At 39.7% G+C, this 7555-nt stretch overlaps 1 non-coding gene across 1 annotated transcript; it reads right to left on the reverse strand.

Moving 5' to 3' along the window:
• Positions 1-7040: 7040 nt before the first annotated feature.
• On the reverse strand, positions 7041-7179 carry LOC141438503 (U4 spliceosomal RNA). The gene has a single exon (XR_012452488.1). It is a non-coding gene; the product is annotated as a U4 spliceosomal RNA (small nuclear RNA).
• Between the last annotated feature and the right edge of the window lie 376 nt (positions 7180-7555).

A 7555-nucleotide genomic window follows, 5' to 3' on the forward strand; every position in this document is an offset into this window, starting at 1 on the left:
TAACAAATATGAAGACTATACGAATGTCAGAAGAGAATAAATAGTAGTTCCGCCTCTAGTGTTTAAATCATGCTGCACTATTCGAGGTATAATTGGTGTTATTACCGGTGTACGCGATCCGACGAATCACCCTGTCCGACTCGACAGCTCGTAATTGTGGTCGGAACAATCGCAACACAAAGCAATACGCATTTCGTAATCCATCTTATTGTTTAGTCAAAATCGAGACGTGTCTTATCGTAACCTACTACCGGAGTAAGGTTATTCTAGTAGTTACGAATACAAAAGGCATGTACATCGACGTCATAATTATCAGTCGACAAGTTAATAGCGATGTTGTTTGACAGTTGATTAGGTGAGTTAACTAGACGCGGATCGAAAGGTGATTTCTAATAAAAGCAGAAGGATACATAGCCTACTTAGACACCATAAATTATAGCCACGTTACTAAAATCTTCTACACTGTACTGTACACAACAACACATGGGTGGTCGTTCTTCACATGTAGAATGAATGGAAATGGCAAATATTAGTGTTTACTATGGTAGCGAGTGTGTGCTAAGAAATAAAACAGGCGGATGTGAGCTGCAGCTATCAACCTAGCTCACTGATGACTTTTCTTAATATAATCTCCGCACGACAGAGCCGCTTTCCAAGCGTATTGACTTAAGGTTTCTGACCAATCATCCGTGTATACCAAATCATTTGAAATTTACTTAATTGAGTCGACGTTAGGCATAACTAGAGCAATCCCAGGCATCCAAAAAAACGTGTAACAATAATAGCTGTCGATAGTCTTAATAGCATTGCAAAAAGTAGCTATTGCACTGTCGCGGCTGCACACGTCAAGTTTACGTCAAGGTCCACGGCGCCGGCGCGCATGCCGGCGGAGTCATCGGCCGCGCCGACGGATTTAGCCGACGGCGAACGGAAATAGCCGAATGTCCAGAAACCATGCGCTTGTCCGCGTTTCAGCAAAATGTTTGGAGCCGAGCGGTCAATGGCGGTGCATAGCATCACCGAGAGTAACGGTGTGTGAACAATCCAGACAGCAGATGGTCGGATCGGACCTAATGATATTTCCTCGGAGATCGTACCTTATTTGACTCTGTCGATGCATAAACAACCGGCCAACCGGCCGGTCTGATTCGCGTACTGAGGGTTTCGTGCAATTCAAAAGGCAGCAAAAAAAGCTTGTACCTATTCAAACTAGATGTTGTCTTTTAAGAGATTAATGTTTAGAAACTATTAGGTATTTTAGGTACAGATGAAAATAAAATACCAAACGCGAATAAAAATATGTACATAAGTTCGTCGTCAAACTACTTTTTAAAGTCACCCTGAGAGTCCAAGTCACCCCGGCTATTAACTCTAAATCATCACGTACGCCAAAGACTCGTGGAAGACATGCCATTCATTTCAGATAAATTCCCATGTGAATGAGGTTGATCGGCTGAACTAAGTTAGCGGCATTTAACATCAATTTCTTGTAAGCTTGAGTACGTGCCATTTGGATAAGCACCGGAATACGTTACCCGGTTATCTCAACGCTGTACTAGTTACTGGTATTATACTAACAGAATCTGTAGGTTTATAGACTACGTACGAGTATAACCCTTACGCCAACCATTGGGGCTTGCAGTTGAATCCCGGCATTTAACTGAATTCCCTTGCGGATTCCCTAAAATTAAATCATGGGCTAACATTTACGTTGTATAAAGAACACCCGTAAAAAATAATTTCTCGGAAGTTAGGTGGAAGTTATGAGATGCTAGAATTTGTATGTTAGTAAATTCTGAAGTTCATTACAGATTCTGAACTTTGCAGATCGAACTGCCTTTTTGCAGATCGAATTGCTACCATAAAAGACCAAGCTCAGAGTAATATGCAAATGAAGACACATTAATTAAAGCATCGCCCACTATGACCAAATTTCTTATGAGTCTTTTTTGCGAATTCCAAAGCCTCATTTAGAGTCAGACGATCGATGCAGGAAATATCGGGCGAGTTACGTTACATTGTCGGTCCGAGAAGCTATGGATTTACAAATGAACATCATTAACGGCAATGTACAGAAATACGTACGATACGTCTAGCACCGTTGAAAAGGTTTGAAGTTCGCCCATTGTGACGAGGCGTGAGAAATTGATTTCAAGGTCTTCAAACTTGATCGTGCTAACACGGAAGAAGCAAAAACGTGAACCAAAGGACGTTAATTGTCTTCAAATTAAGGAAGCTCAAATGCATCAAAGAGAATCCGCGTTGGAATTGAGAGCAAAAAAGGCAAGCTTATCTTTTCGCATCGCGCTATACCGGTTGGAGTTGGAGTAATTACATCGTCAATGAGAACGACTGCATCACCTTTTATCTATTACACAGAATTATTAATAGAAATAGAAATGTCACACTAAAAGCGTGGAAGAGGCGCCTATATGGCAAAAAAAAACTATGTATAAGTTTGTCACGAAGTTAAATGCTCGAAAATTGTGTTATGCCTAGCATAGCATAAGGTTCAAGGAAAAGAATAGTAAGTACAATGATATTGCAGAATCTATGAAAACAAAAAATGTGTGTGCATTTTGCAGGAGACGCGAAAAGTCGCAGTGATGTTGGGAGGATATGATCAAAATCAAATTTCTATGAATCACACTATTCCTAGAAAAATGAGTGAAGTTCATTGAAGTCGCAAGGACATGCTAAATAGCACGGAGAAGAGATAGCCGTTGGGGCCCAAAATTTCTTGAATGAAGATCGCAGATCTGCAAGTGCAGCGTAGGACGTTCACCATAACGCATGGATGCAGGCCGCTTCCAAACAGAAGCAACTAGAGGTCTGCAGGGGAGGCCTATGTACAACAGTGGAAGTCCTACGGCTGATTATGATGATGATGACACAATTTTACTTTGCTTCTCCGCTGTAAAAGCAAGCTTGTAAGGCAAGCATTTTCATTAATATGGACCATTGGTGGCCTAGTCCTATCGCCTCTCAAGCAAAAAGCGAAATTCATGCGGAATTACATTTGAAATTTACCACGAGCAAGCAATGCAAAACCTGCGAAGCGATTCAATGGTGCGTGTGAAGTTCCCAATCCGCATTAACTACGCCCATGTTCTGATGTGCCCAGCAGTGGGACATTAATGATGATGATGAATATGGACCACCATCGCAAAGTAGTGTTGTTTCTGTTCCTCCTGTTATTAGCTCTGTGATCTCTTTTTGAACTTAAGGGTTCTATGAAAGGCCGCAGAGAAATCAATCACAAGAACCGTTATAATATAGGTTATGTCACCGCAAAAGGAACGGACGTGCGACCGGCGATAGTATATCTCAGTATGCGCAATTTTCTCAGTACCTCTATACCGGCTTCGGAAATACTCAATTTACTGTTAATCCGATGGAGGAGGATTTACACGCTGGGGCAGACGACTAATTCTCTTGGCTTGGCAGCTCGGATTCAGTTCAATTGGTGATACGTTTGTAGTGTTGTACACCGTATTGTCATTAGCAATGCCGTGGAATGAACAAAGTATGATAACCAGGAGAGTGAAAGAATCGTCAGTAGTGTATGTCTTCGGATGCAACCCCTCGCTGTTAGTGTTACTCTAGCTTTGCCAAATTTGTCATTACTGATAACGACGACACATAAAAAAATATAGGCAATCCAGTGAGAATAGGGTGTTTACGACTTAGTTGACGGCTAAAAGCATATAAAGCTTAGATCCTAAATGAACATCACGAAAACAAATAAAATATTTCATTTCATTTCATTTCAAAAAAAATGTCCAGTATAATGGAAGATAACAAATCGAGTTGCAGTCTTATGTTAAAAATAAGTGTCTTGAATTAATTTAGAACAAGATGCACTTATACTATACGGCTCCAGCAATGTTAAATATCGTTTATTGGTTATTATGCAAAGAACTGGAAATCGAGGAAAGTATTATAAGCGTAGTTTCCATCTCAGTGCACTTTTTTTATTGTAATTAACTAATTAATAATTGGATTCGTCAATTTCTTATCTATCTAACAAGGTTAGATTATAAATAAAACTCTAGAAATTATTTTCCAAGAGGAAATTGTTGACTCCGGATCCATAAATACCTATGTGGAATTAATTGCTAAGGCTTAAGCTATGTTAGGTAATATAAAATAGGAAATTATAGTTTCATCTTCGGTTTGACGACCGGATAGCTCAGGATTGGTTAGAAAACCTAGATTTTCAATATTTTTTTCTAGTGACACATTTTGCCCAATGTCTCGATTAGGTACCATCAGCCAAATATGTTGATATAAAAAATACAAAAAGACTCCAAAAACCAATCATAATTTGATTGCTTAGTAGCGACATCTCTTGTCTGGTGAGCGGTTTGTTCCGAAAGAGTGTGACGTCTGTCGACGCCACATAGATGTCGCTAGTGCTGCTGCTTAAGTAGCAAAGTAGAAATAAGCAACCTGAGATATGTATGCATAGGAAAAATTCGAGTCTACATTCCTGTCCAGCAGTGGTGTAGGGGCTAAAGCACGCAGCACGGAATGCTGAGGACCTGCGTTCGATTCCCAGTGCTGGTCTCTTTTTCTGGTTTTTCTGTGCGTCCATGTTTCAGTTTGTATTTTCGATATGGTTTCACGGGATACCCGTAAAAGTAACAAATTTGGAGTTGAAATAAAAAAAAACAAAAAGACTCCAAAAACCAATCATAGCTTGCATATTTAGCCAAAAATAACTAATATTTTTCTAAGGATTTCGTATTTTGTACGAAATATTCCAAGTTTTATACCTTAGGCTGCTATTTACTCTTAAACTACTAATAATTCTCAAGAAAACTTCACCGTTATAGTTTTCCTTGTAAGTTTGATATACTTACTACCATCCTGAATTTTTTCAAAATTTTCCACCCGCCGGTTTAGATTTTAGAGATTGGAGGGGAGGGGGTGGCGCTCGATTAAAATGAAAATTTGTACTGTAAAGTTGAATATTTTGTAAACAAATCATTTAATCGAAAAAGCGTTGATGGTTTTAAAAGAGCTATCCAACGATACCCCACACTACAAGGTTGGATGAGAAAAAAAAATATCACGTATACTTTACGTTTATGGAAGGAAGTCTAAAAAAAATTGATGTTTATATATTCGTGCAAAATTACAGCTTTCTAGCATTGATAGTCCCTTAGCAAAGCCGCGGACGGACAGACAGACAGGCAGACAGACATGGCGAACCTATAAGGGTTCCGTTTTTGCCATTTTGGCTACGGAACCCTAAAAAGGAGCTTTAGTCCCGATATGCAGAGACTAAAGTAACATTTTATGAGCATGAGAAGTGAAAAACAAACAAATGCCAATAGACGTGTCTGTCAACTTGAAAGTTCGACTTTAGCGACATAGGAACTTGTTTATAAATTAATATAACACTTATTTGGCTGATGGTATAATACTTTTGACGGTCGATTACGCTAGAATTTTTTAGAGATTAGGTTAGAGAACCTGTCTATAAAGCTTGAGGTCATGAGTTCCTTCCCCAATCGGGCCAGACATTTGAATGATACAAATGTTTGTCTCTTTTTCTCAAGAACCTTCTTGATTTTGATGATTGATCATAACATTACAGCTAATTCGCATTGGTAAAGTAAAAAGTGTAAAAACAAAGAAACTAGTGCCAGTAAATTAACTGCCTTCTCATCTCAAGCTTCAATAAATCAGTCAAGCCGCCCAATTTCTAATTCCCACAGTCTATTCCACAATTAGTGCAATTACCTTAAGAGTGCCAAGTGCCAACATCAACAACGTGTATCAACGGTAAGGCAATTAGTTAAGCATTTCGCTTGCTGTACGGCGAATTAATTGCAAACTAAGTTTGTATGAGCGAAGTATGTGGGATATGTCGGGTATTTTATGCCACCATGTCTCTAGATATTAACTTTTCACGACACTGCTCGAAAATGTGGCCATAGATAACCTAAATCCAGTACCCAAAACTGCCTATATATGTTAATTTAACAGCTGACTCATTTATGGCTCGCAAAACACGACAACAATGTAACACATTACAAAAACAGGTCGTATCAATGTTATGTATTTCATAATACGATACGACTTTTTAGAATATAATTTCTGAATTTCATTCCCGGCGTGCTGAAACGACAATTGGATCAATCAAAAGTAATCGTCTGCTGCATGTGAAATTCATGACTTTTATGAGGTGTTTTTTTTTTCTTAAACTCATAATAAGTATGCACAAAATGCTTTAATTTTTTTAAGTACTTATGAAAAAACGCTACAGCATCGCAGCAGCTCGGACATGACGAAGATGACGTTTTGATTTTTTAAATATGTGGTTGTGTACTGGCCAATAAGAACGAAATCGTTTTAAAAAACTAGCTCCTCTACCTGGCCGCGGTCACTGCCTCTACCTGGCCGGCAATGCGACCGTCTTTTGTTTCAACGCGCGCTCTCCGGCTCCGCAGCCGCCGCGCCAGCAGCCAGCGCGACACGTGCGCACGCAACAGGGCGACCAGTACCCTTAGTGTAAGTCTTCGGTTACAAAATACGTCTCGATCGCGTTCGCGTTAAAATCTCAATTTGTATGGAAACACGAACATCGCAAACGTTCCGCTAGAGGCGCTGTTCGTGTTTGCATACAAATTAGATTTTAACGCGAACGCGATCGAGACGTATTTCGTAACCGAAAACTTACACTAAGGGCACAGACTAGCGTCCCGCCATGCTTGATTTCTTGTTTTTTTATTTTATTTCATGTCATGTTTGAGAAAAGCATCATACAAGCCTCGGCCGGAAAGTGGGGTTGCCGGCCTCGCATCCCTATCCGGCCTCGCTAGGCTCGGCCGTCTATATCTGCTTGGCTGGCAACCCCCTACAACCCGGCCTCTACAGTAATGTACTATTATTTCCTCGCAGTGATCGTGAAAAGCACAATGTTTTAAATGAGTTTCAATGCATAATCATTTATTTGCTATCTTGCAATATATACATTGCAACATGAATATGCTTTGAGAAAGCCAGTCAAGATTACTAAGAACTTTGAGGCCTTAACGGCCATTCAAAAATTGCCATAGCGGACGGTATTTCACGTCCACACGGCGGGGTATTGGTAAAGTTTTCAACTAGCAATAATCGCACCTCGGATAAACCTCATTGGTTACGATATTGCCTCTGCGCAAAGTTAACTGAAAGAACGAACGCGATTCACCCAACGAAAACAAGTCGGCCAAACGATAGCGCGATGTAACTCGACGCCAACGCCATCTGTCGAGCACTTTTACAACTATTTTTGCACGTACAAAAAGATTCCATTTCCAAGCTTTCAAATACAAAGTGGCGGGTGCAATTAAAATACCTGTTTAAACCGAGCTGCACGTTGTAAAACATATAAATGAAATCGGTAACAAAATCTGTGTAGTACACGCAAGAACGCAGTACGCTGGAGTATTACAGCAATTATTTCTAAACGATGGGAACTAACAGCTCTGTTGATCTCGAAATGTGAATTTAAATTTTATGAGCAGCCAGTAACAACGATAAGGTTTTTTTATGAATAAGG

Source organism: Choristoneura fumiferana, chromosome 18 (genome assembly GCF_025370935.1).
Source record: "Choristoneura fumiferana chromosome 18, NRCan_CFum_1, whole genome shotgun sequence".
In the NCBI taxonomy this organism is placed as follows: Eukaryota; Metazoa; Arthropoda; class Insecta; order Lepidoptera; family Tortricidae; genus Choristoneura; species Choristoneura fumiferana.